Genomic DNA, 12,588 nt, shown 5'->3' with positions numbered 1-12,588 from the left:
AAAGTATCAGCAAAGAAATAGGAAATATAAAAAATAGCTAAATGCAAATTTTAGAACTGGAAAATGTGAAAATCTCAGTGTATGGGATCAATGGCAGAATGGAAGGAACAGAGAGAATAAGTAAAGATAGAACAATAGAAAATGCTCAATCTAAACAATAGATTGAAAGAAAATAAAGTGAAAATAATTGCACAGAGGCTCAGAGATCTATGAGACTATAACAAAAGATTTAACATTTGTGTCACCAGAGTTTCCAAAGGAGGGAGAAAAAGAGCATGGCTGAAAAAGGAACTGAAGAAATAATAACTGAAAACTTCCCAAATTTGGCAAGAGATATAAACCCACATATGAAAGAAGCTGAACAAACCCCCTAAAGAATAAACCCAACAAAATCCATGCCAAGACACACCAGAATTAAACTTCTGAAAATTAAAGACAAAAACTCTTGAATGTCAGAGGAAAAAATGACACCTTACACATAAGGAAAAAATTAGAATGACAGCCATTTTCTAAAATAATGCAGGTCAGAAAGGAGTGGCACAATATTTTTCAAGTGCTGAAAGAAAAGAAAATTCTACCCAGAATCCTATATCCAGAGAGAACTTTTTTCAGGCTAATAGAGGAGATAAAATGGAATTATATAAAATGCTCAGTTAAAACCATGAAAGGCAGAAAAAGTAGAAGACAAAAAAAGAAATGAAGAGCAAGTGTAACAAATAGAAAAGTTAGACATATAGTAGACATTAATCAAACTATCTCAATAGTCACTTTAAATGTGAATTGTCTAAATATACAAGTAAAAGACAGAGACTACCAGAATGGATAAAAAACCACCACCCAACTATATGTTGTCTACAAAAAAAGTTATTTTAAATATAAGATCAGCTCGGTGCTTTGTGACCACCTAGAGGGGTGGGATAGGGAGGATGGGAAGGAGATGCAAGAGGGAGGAGATATGGGGATATATGTATGTGTATAGCTGATTCACTTTGTTATAAAGCAGAAACTAACACACCATTGTAAAGCAATTATACTCCAATAAAGATGTTAAAAACTAAATAAATAAATATAAAAGCACAAATAGGTTAAAAATAAAGGAATGGACCATGTATAAAAACCTACAGGTAACATCATATTCAATGGTAAAAGACTGAAAACTTTTCCTCTAGGATCAGAAACAAGACAATGATGCTCACTCTTGCCACTTGTAGTCAACATAGTGTTGGAGTCCTGGCCAGAGCAATTAGTCAAGAAAAAGGAAAAAAAGTCATCCAAGTTGGAAAGGAAGAAGTAAAGTTGTCTCTGTTCACAGATGACATGACCTTCTATGTAGAAAAGTCTAAAGATGCCATAAAGAACACATTAGAACTAATAAATACATTCAGCAAAGTTGCAGGATACAAAACCAGCACATAAAAATCATTGTGTTCCTGTACACTAATAATGAACAATAAGAAAAGGAAATTAAGAAATCAATTCTATTTATAATAGTATGAAAAATAATGAAATAATCAACAGATAAACAAAATGAGACATATACACACAATGGAATATTATTCAGCCTTAAAAAAGGATATCTTGTCACATGCTACAATATAGGTGAACCTTGAGGACATAATGCTAAGTGAAATAAGCTAGTCACAAAAAGACAAATACTTTCTGATTCCACTTATATAAGGTATTTAAAAGAGTCAAACTCATAGAAACAGAAGGTAGAATGATAGTTATCAGTGGAACTGCACACTTCAGATGGGACTTGAAACCACGGCCTGGGACTCGAACCCAACCAAAACCCAGATTGGCACTTGAACCCACTGTCTTTTAATTGAAATCACACACCTGGTCTAAGGACTTAATGAAGCGCAGGTTCTTTATGTCTCATCACAGAAAGAATTCAGTAAGAGACAAAATGATAGGTAAGAAGTAGATTTATTGAGAGAGATGCACACTCCATAGACAGAGTGTAGGCCATCTCAGATGGCAAGAGGCTCCAAAATATAGGGTGGGTAGTTTTTATGGGCTGGGTAATTTCATAGAATAATGAGTGGGAAGATTATTCAACTATTTTGGAGAAGGGATGGAGATTTCCAGGAATTGGGACATGACCCAATTTTTGGTCTTTTATGGTTGACCTTGGAACTGTCATGACACCTGTGGGTGTGTCACTTAGCGTATGATAATGTATTACAAAGAGAGTATAATGAGGCTCAAGGTCTACAGGAAGTCGATTCTTCTGCCATCTTGGGCCTAATTGATTCTAACCATTTATGTTGTATCCCGAACAGCTATCTCATTCTTTTAAAGGTTGTGCCCTGCTCCCTTCTTTCCTGTTTCACCAGGACTGGGAATGGGGGATGAGGAATTTTTGTTTAATGGGTATGGAGTTTTGATGCTGAGAGCTTGGCCTCTGTGCACTGGTGCTGAATCGAGTCTCAGAGACAGAGTTTTGGGTGAAGTAAAAAATAGCTTTATTGTTTTGCCAGGCAAAGGGGAACACAGTGAACTCCTGTCCCTCATACCTATGTGTCTAAACCTGAGAAGATTTGCTGAGGAGTTTTATAACAACAGTTCCAGGGTGGAGTTGCTGATAAGATTAGGGTGTGTGCAGGGCCTGCACTCCTCTAATCTGGTCTCAGGTTACCTTCTTGATGAGTTTCTCTGGTTCCTTTAGCCTGGCCTCAGGTGGTCTTAAAAAAATTTTTTTTGGCTGCTCCGTGCAGCTTGCAGGATCTTAGTTCCCTGACCAGGGATTGAACCCAGGCCTTCAGCAGTGAAAGCATGGAGTCTTAACCCCCAGACTGCCAGGGAATTCCCTCAGTTGATCTTCTCTAGTATGAAAAATGCTGACTTCTTTCATTTTTTGGGTTTTAATTCTATAAAGAACTTAAAGGCATTGTTATGTGTATCCCTTGAGACAGAACCAGGACCCTGCCCCAAGGCTGCACTATTTTTTCTTGGCTGTTCCTCCCTTGTCTCTGGCATTCCCTCCCTTCCCCGATCAACAACTGTTCGAATCTGCCCTTTGGAACTCAGGGAAGGTCATGGAGGCTGGAGTCTGTTCCCTACAAGAAATGGGGGACACAGAAAGGCCTCCATGCCCAGGAGCCCCACAGGGTCCTGCTCAGTTTAGTTTCAGTTTTGCAAAATGAAAAAGTTCTGGAGATCCATTGCACAACAATGTGAATATATTTAACACTACTGAACTGTACATTTAAAAATGGTTAAGATGGTAAATTTTATGTTGTGATTTTTACCACATCAAAAAGAAGGCAAAAAATAAAGGAGTGGAGAAGACATACCTAACACTCTATCCAAAAGAAAGCTGGAGCAGCTATACTAATTTCAAAGGAAGCAGACTTCAGAACAAGGAAAACTATTGGGGAGAAAGAGATATATTACGTAATGATACAGGGGAAAATTCTCCAAGAAGATATAACAATCCTTAATGTGTATGAGCCTAACAACAAAGCATCAAAATACATGAGCAAAACTGATAGAACTACAAGGAGAAATAAATGCATTCTAGTGGGGGGAGTCAGATAATAAGCAAATTAGGACATAAGTATGCAACTAGTAATATGTGTTTTGGAAGAAAATAGAACATCAAAGGGGAATTTGGAGTGCTGGAAGAGAGTCACAATTTAAATAAGGAAGACAGATGAGACTTCACTACTCAGGTGACGTTTGAGAAAAGAACCTTCTGGTCAAAGGAAACAGCCACTGTGCAGCAGCTTGTAGTAGGAACCTGCCTAGCATATCTGAGGCCTTTGTGGATAAAAGGGAATTAGTTCAGGGAAGGGCAGTAAGGCCAGAATATATTGTTATGTGGGTCATTGTGGGAACTTTTGCTTTTATTCTGAAAGAAATGAGGATTTTGAATAGAGTTGTAACATGATGTGGCTCTAATAAAAAATACATTTGGTCTTTTTCTCTTAAAACCCTTGGAATTTCCTGAGTGATAGGAATGTCTTTTGTATGCTAATGAGATGACTCACTCGTGGTAGAGGTGAGGGTGGGGGTGAGGGAGGGGTGGCTAGATAGCTTCAGGATGGGGGCTGGTCACACCCACATGACTAGATGGTTAGAAATTCTAGCCTCACCTTCCTACTCCCTCCATCTCTGGGGAGGGGACTGGGGTTGGAGAATGAGTTTATTCACCAATGGTCATTAACTTAATCCATCATGCCCACATAATGAAAACTTTATTAAAACTCTGAAACATTTTGCCTAGGGGAGCTTCCAGGTTGGTGATCACACTGATGTGCTAAGAAGGTGGAGTGCCTGGGCAGAGCATGGAACCTCTGTGCCACTCCAACTCCCACCCCTCCAATACCTTGTCCTATCCATCTCTTCCATTTGTATCCTTTGTAATAAAACTGCACTAGTAATGATGCTGAAAACTTGGCCTTTGTACACCAGTGTCAAATCAAATCTCAGAGACAGAGTTTTGGGTGAAGTAGAAAAGAATATCTTTATTGCTTTGCCAGGCAAAGGGGGACAGAGTGGGCTCGTGACCCTCAAAAACTCTGTGTCTCAATCTGGGAGGATTTGGTGAGGAGTTTTATAACAATGGTTCAAGGGTGGGGTTGCTGATAAGATTAGGGTGTGTGCAGGACCTATACTCCTTTAATCTGGTCTCAGGTAATATCTTGATGAGCTTCTCTGGTTCCATTAATCTGGCCTCTGGTGGGCTTCTCTGGAATGAAGAATGCTAACATCTTCCACTTGTTGTGGGTTTTAGTTCTGTAAAGAGTTCAAAGATATTGTTAAGTGTATCCCTTGAGGTGGAACCAGGACTCTGCCCCAAGGCTGCATTATTGTTTCTTGGCTGTTCCTCCCTTGTCTCTGCATCCCCTCCCTTCCCTGATTAGCAACTGTTCGAATCTGCCCTATGGAACTCAGGGAAGGTTATGGGGCTGGAGTCTGTTCCCTACAAACAAGAAATGAGGGACATGAAAATGCTTCCATGCCCAGGATCCCCACAGGGTTCTGCTCGGTTTCAGTAAGTCTAGTGCTTTCCTGAGTTCTGTGAGTCATTCTAGCCAGTTATCAAATACGAGGGGGTGGGTGGGTCATGGGAACCTTTGAGTTTGTAATTGGCTGGGCAGACATGCAGCTAGCCTGGGGACCCCATTTGTAGATGGTTTCTGAAGTGGGAATAGTCTTATGGGACTGAAACCTTATCTTGTTGGGTCTGTGTCTGGGTAGTTAGTGTCAGAATTGAATAAAATTGTAGGACATCCAGTTGGTGTCAGAGAATTGGAGAACTAGTTATTATTGGAAAAAAGACACAGCAGGGGATTGCTCTTGTATGGAGGACCGCATGAAGGGGACCAAAAGCAGAAAAAGCAGGGAAACCAATCAGGAGCCTAGTGCAGTAACTCAGGGGAGACAGCAGTAGTTGTGATGAGATGTGTTTGTAGTATGGATGGATCTTGAAGGCAAAGTCAACATATTTGCTGATGAATTAGATGTGGGATGGGGGAGAGAGACAGAGAGACAGAGAGACAGAGAGAGACAGGGAAAGACAGAGAGAGGCAGAGAGAAAGAAAGGGAGACAGACAGAGACAGAGAGACATAGAGAGAGAGGGATTCCAAAGAATTAGTTACATGATTACGGAAGCTGGCAAGTCCCAAGATCTTCAGGGTGAGTTGTAAAACTGGAAACCCAGGAGAGATGATGATAGTTTAGTTCAGTCTAAATTCAGAGGCTTGAGACCAGGAGAGCAGATGGTGTAGTTCTAGTCCAAAGGCCAGCAGACTCAAGACCCAGGAAGAGCCAGTGTTTTAGTTCAAGTCCAAAGGCTGGAACAAAACAATGTACCAGTCTGAAGGCAACCAGGTAGAAGGAATTTTCTCTTAATGGAGGAAGAATCAGCCTTTTTGTTCTATTCAGGCCCTCAGCTGACTTGAGGAGGCCACCCACATTAAGGAGGTCAATCTGCTTTACTCGGTCTGCCAATTTAAATGTTAATCTCACCCAGAAGCATCCTCACAGAAACAACCAGAATAATTTTGACCAAATGTCTGGGCACCCCGTGGCCCAGTCAAGTTGATGCATAAGGTTAACCATCACAACTCTGTTCATTCAGCCCTCTGAGTGACTCTGGTTGTTTATGAATGGAAAAGAAAAGTGCAAAATAATATGGATATAGAAAGCTGTAGAAGGTCTGTGGAAAAGGAAAACGAAATTTAGTTGGGTAAATGGATTTTGTTGGGAATGGGCTGGGACAAGACTGAATTTGGTTTCTCCCTCCAAAGTCTTCTTGGAATACTGCTTTTGATAACGGCTTGTGGCTTCCTTTGTCTTTAAGTGATCTGTATTTGCCTTAGTAAATAAGTATTGTTTGGCTGATTCTAAAAGTTCTTCTGACCTCCAGCCAACTTTGATATTCTTCAGAGGAAACTTGAGGCATCTCAGAGAAATACTAAATTAACCAGGATTACTTGGTATGTTAAATTACATGGGAAGCATTGTCAAGTGAGTAATTCCTACAAATCTGGTATGTTCTGAAAATGTTACCAAGTCATAATTTGGGTTACTGTAACCAAGTTTCTTTACTGATTACATTGTAATCACATGTTTAACTTTGCCCTTTTAAGTCTTTCTTTCATTTATAGACAATTATTGTGGTACTCTTGTGCTTTTGCAAAAGTACTTCATCTTCAAAAATGTTCATGGGGATATCCTCATCCACCAGAGGGCACACAGCAGAAGCAAAAAGAACTACAATCCTGCAGCTTGTGGAACAAAAACCACATTTACAGAAAGACAGACAAGACGAAAAGGCAGAGGGCTAGGTACCAGATGAAGGAACAAGATAAAACCCCAGAAAAACAACTAAATGAAGTGGAGATAGGCAACCTTCCAGAAAAAGATTCAGAATAATGATAGTGAAGATGATCTAGGACCTCGGAAAAACAATGGAGGCAAAGATCGAGAAGATGCAAGAAATGTTTAACAAAGACCTAGAAGAATTAAAGAACAAACAAACAGAGATGAACAATACAATAACTGAAATGAAAACTACACTAGAAGGAATCAATAGCAGAATAACTGAGGCAGAAGAACGGATAAGTGACCTGGAAGACAGAATGGTGGAATTCACTGCTGAGGAACAGAATAAAGAAAAAAGAATGAAAAGAAATGAAGACAGCCTAAGAGACCTCTGGGACAACATTAAACGCAACGACATTCACATTAAAGGGGTCCCAGAAGGAGAAGAGAGACAGAAAGGACCCGAGAAAATATTTGAAGAGATTACAGTGGAAAACTTCCCTAACATGGGAAAGGAAATAACCACCCAAGTCCAGGAAGTGCAGCGAGTCTTCAATATATGCAAATATATGCAATATACTCAAGGATTCTTCAATATACGCAAATCAATCAATGTGATACACCATATTAACAAACTGAAGAATAAAAGCCATATGATCATCTCAATAGATGCAGAAAAAGCTTTGGACAAAATTCAACTCCCATTTATGATAAAAACTCTCCAGAAAGTGGGCATAGAGGGAACCTACCTCAACATAATAAAGGCCATATACGACAAACCCACAGCAAACATCATTCTCAATGGTGAAAAACTGAAAGCATTTCCTCTAAGATCAGGAACAAGACAAGGATGTCCACTCTCACCACTATTATTCAACATAGTTTTGGAAGTCCTAGCCTTGGCAATCAGAGAAGAAAAAGAAATAAAAGGAATACAAATTGGAAAAGAAGAAGTAAAACTGTCACTGTTCACAAATGACATGATACTATACATAAAGAATCCTAAAGATGCCACCAGAAAACTACTAGAGCTAATCAATGAATTTGGTAAAGTTGCAGGATATAAAATTAATGCACAGAAATCTCTTGCATTCCTATACACTAATGATGAAAAATCTGAAAGAGAAATTAAGGAAACACTCCCATTTACCATTGTAACAAAAAGAATAAAATACCTAGGAATAAATCTACCTAGGGAGACAAAAGACCTGTATGCAGAAAACCATAAGACACCGATGAAAGAAATTAAAGATGATACAAACAGATGGAGAGATATACCATATTCTTGGATTGGAAGAATCAATACTGTGAAAATGACTGTACTGCCCAAAGCAATCTACAGATTCAATGCAATCCCTATAAAATTACCAATGGCATTTTTTACAGAACTAGAACAAAAAATTTTAAAATTTGTATGGAGACACAAAAGACCCTGAATAGCCAAAGCAGTCTTGAGGGAAAAAAACAGAGCTGGAGGAATCAGACTCCCTGACTTCAGGCTATACTACAAAGCTACAGTAATCAAGACAATATGGTACTGGCACAAAAACAGAAACATAGATCAATGCAACAAGATAGAAAGCCCAGAGGTAAACCCACTCACCTATGGTCAACCTATGACAAAGGAGGCAAGGATATGCAATGGCGAAAAGACAGTCTCTTCAGTAAGTGGTGCTGGGAAAACTGGACAGCTACATGTAAAAGAATGAAATTAGAACATTCCCTAACACCATACACAAAAATAAACTCAAAATGGATTCGAGACCTAAATGGAAGACTGGACACTATAAAACTCTTAGAGGAAAACACAGGAAGAACACTCTTTGACATAAATCACAGCAAGATCTTTTTTGATCCACCTCCTAGAGTAATGGATGCAAAAAGAAAAATAAACAAATGGGACCTAATGAAACTTCAAAGCTATTGCACAGCAAAGGAAACCATAAACAAGACGAAAAGACAACCCTCAGAATGGGAGAAAATATTTGCAAACGAATCAACGGACAAAGGATTAATCTCCAAAATATATAAACAGCTCATGCAGCCTGATATTAAAAAAACAAACAACCCAATCCAAAAATGGGCAGAAGACCTAAATAGACATTTCTCCAAAGAAGACATACTGATGGCCAAGAAGCACATGAAAAGCTGCTCAACGTCACTAATTATTAGAGAAATGCAAATCAAAACTACAATGAGGTATCACCTCACACCAGTTAGAATGGGCATCATCAGAAAATCTACAAACAACAAATGCCTGAGAGGGTGTGGAGAAAAGGGAACCCTCTTGCACTGTTGGTGGGAATGTAAACTGATACAGCCACTATGGAGAACAGTATGGAGGTTCCTTAAGAAACTAAAAATAGAATTACCATATGATCCAGCAATCCCACTACTGGGCATATACCCAGAGAAAACCATAATTCAAAAAGACACATGCACCCCAGTGTTCATTGCAGTACTATTTACAATTGCCTGGTCACGGAACAACCTAAATGCCCATTGACAGACGAATGGATAAAGAAGAAGTGGTACATATATAAATGGAATATTACTCAGCCATAAAAAGGAACAAAATTGAGTCATTTGTTGAGACGTGGATGTATCTAGAGACTGTCATACAGAGTGAAGTAAGTCAGAAAGAGAAAAACAAATATTGTATATTAACGCATATATGTGGAACCTAGAAAAGTGGTACAGATGAACTGGTTTGCAGGGCAGAAATTGAGACACAGATGTAGAGAACAAACGTATGGACACCAAGGGGGAAAAGCCGTGGGAGGTGGTGGTGGTGGTGGTGTGCTGAATTGGACGATTGGGATTGATATGTATACACTGATGTGTATAAAATTGATGACTAATAAGAACCTGCTGTATAAAAAAAAATGTGATCAAATGTATTCTATTGGAAAAAAGCAAAAATAGACAATGTTTACTGTCTAAAAAAAAATGTTCGTGGGAAGGACCTTTTGAGAAGCAAAAGTCTCTGATAAATTTCAGATAATACTGCTGAGCTGGGTAAAAAAAAAATTATAAAAACCTAATAGGAGGGGACTTCCCTGGTGGTCCAGTGGTTAAGAATCTGCCTTCCAATGCAGGGGACATGGGTTCAATCCCTGGACAGGGAACTAAGATCCTACATGCTGTGGGGCAACTAAGCCTATGTGCCGCAACTAGAGAGAAGCCCGCATGCCAACATGAAGAGCCTGTGCGCTGCAACAAAAAATCCCACATGCCGCAACTAAGACACAATGCAGCCATAAATAAATAAATAAATAAATAAATAAATAAATAAATACACAAGCAAACATTAAAGAAAAAAAACCTAATGGGAAAACTGATGGCTTCATAAAGCAGATAACAAAAAGATTAGTTACTGAGTTATAATATTTGTGGAATATTACTTGTTTGGATCTGTGTTTTCCAGACATAGGGAAGCCCTTCCCCTCAAGCTACTTATGACTTAGAGAAATTGGATAAATTACACCTCTGTAGGTAAAATTGAAATATTTTTATTTTCTCTCTGCCTGGTTGCTCCAGAAATTCGAGACTCCTGGGTTCTGAGCAACCTTATCAGGTGAATGGGAAAGACTGTCTCCTGACATGTGCAGGAATCTTGATATTTTGGGGCCTTTTAGAAAAGAGAAATCCACCAAGGGAGAATCTGATGGCAGGCCTTTGGCATGGCTTTCCTGTCCTTGAGAGGCCTTTCAGGAATTTAGTTTGAGATTTCTTCTGAGGAATTACACCAGAGTCGATAAGGAGGAGCCTATGTAGTCAATGGACCAGAATTATTTTGGAAAAAAATTAGCCTTGGTTTGGCTGTGTTTGATGGAGATGAGGGTAATTTTATTAAAAAAAGAGAAAAAGATTATGTTTCAACAGATATGAAATTCTAGTTCTGCTAGTAGAAGTCTGCATTTATGAAAGTTATTGTGTTAGCCATACTTTTGCCCTGATGTTCAGGAGGAAAGGAAAATTACCTAGTGAAGTTATCAGAGTGTAATTACTCATGACGTATCACTGTTTGCTTGAGGTCTACTGCTAAAAGCACATGTACAATGCTTGTGTGACAATTGGATATAAATGATAAAATGTATGGCCTATAAAGCATTTTCTCATTAACATACCTCTGAGCTTGTTCATGATACCTGATTGGTTTTCCCCCAACATGGATTAACTAGGCAAATATAAAGGAGGCCTAGCATCAGGGGACATGATCTATACCTGGGGCAAACAGCTGAATCACCCTGGCATTGAGGGACAGATATTTTGACCATCAGTGTTTTCTATTGAAACACTTACAATCAAAAGGGGAAATGATGACAAAAAAATTAAAAAAAATCTGAGCATATTGAAGTATGGGGAAGTCACTGTGGCTTATATATGGTTTAACTTAGATTTTACTAACCAAAGCAGCCTGTTTTGTGGCCTTTTGGACATGCATTGCACATCTACTTTGGCCACTGAGGAGGGGAATGCACTTGAAAGTCAAAAAGGAGTAACTATGGTTCAGACATCTAAGGTAAAACTAAGTGACCATTGTGGATGTTATTTCAGACTCATTTTTGTATTGCTGAAAACTTGAATTTTCTGAGCTATGTCAGACTTGGGATGCCACTAGCGATTCCCAAACAGTGTCTGCTGGCAGCTGGTAGCTGCAACCTTATGTTTTCAAAGTCTCCTCTTGTAACTCTTAACGTTTTTAGACAATGAAATTGCTTTAGACCAGATATTAACAGAAAGAGGAGACATATGTGTAGTCGCCAATAGCTCCTGTTATGTATATGTTAATGCTACATCAGAAGTTAAAACCTACTTAGGTAAAATTAGACAACTGGCTACAACAAGTCTCCCTGAAGTGTCAGGTCCAGACTGAGTTTCAGGTTATTCTTCTGAATTCCTCAGGGAATGAGATCTATTTTGTCTATTAAAGTTCCAGTTGTCACTCCTCTTACTTCTAACTGGATCTGTTGCACCAAAATGACAGACTAAGGGATTGAGATCTTAATCATACAAGACCAAGATCGATAACTTGGAACTCAAATATTTCTAATTCAGTATCCATTCCCCCCAAACTGAGGCAGGACTACACTCTATTTCAGCAGGAAGTAGCCAGAACAGTCATAGCTCCATTCCCTGAAAGACTTGGGGAAAGATAAAACAGAAATGGGGATTAAAACCAAGTCCCCCTAAAACCAAGTTCCTCTGCTGAGTTTATGATTAACATCTCTATCCAAAACAATTATTCCCTTTCTTGTCCAACACCTGTTTTCTTCAAGATTGAGAAGTATCAAAGAAAAGGGGGGAGTGAGACTGAGCAGGACCCTAGGGGGTTCTTGGGCATGAAAGGCTTTCAGAGTGCCCCGTTTCTTGTTTGTAGGGTATAAGCTTTAGCCTCCATGACCTTCCCTGAATTCCAAAGGGCAGGCTTAAATAGTCGCTAATCAGCGAAGGGAGGGGATGCAGAGACAAGGGAGGAGCAGTCAAGAAACAATAGTGCAGCCTTGGGGCAGGGTACTGGTTCTGCCTCAAGGGATAAGCATAACAATATCTTTGAGCTCTTCTGCAGAACTAAAGTCCACAACAAATGGAAGATGTTAACTACTTGATGAAGCATTCTTCATTCCAGAGAGAAGGTCACAGCTTGATAACCTTGAGAACCACAGAAGCTCATCAGGAGACCACCTGAGGCCAGATTAAAGGAACCACAGAAGCTCATCAGGATACCACCTGAGGCCAGATTAAAAGAATGCAGGCAGTTGCACACAACCTGATCCTTATCAGCAACCCAGCCCTTGAACCACTGT

Source organism: Balaenoptera acutorostrata, chromosome 19 (assembly GCF_949987535.1).
Source record: "Balaenoptera acutorostrata chromosome 19, mBalAcu1.1, whole genome shotgun sequence".
NCBI classification, from domain to species: Eukaryota; Metazoa; Chordata; class Mammalia; order Artiodactyla; family Balaenopteridae; genus Balaenoptera; species Balaenoptera acutorostrata.
The sequence above is the reverse complement of the archived record's forward strand: the minus strand, read 5'-3'. Positions refer to the sequence as shown.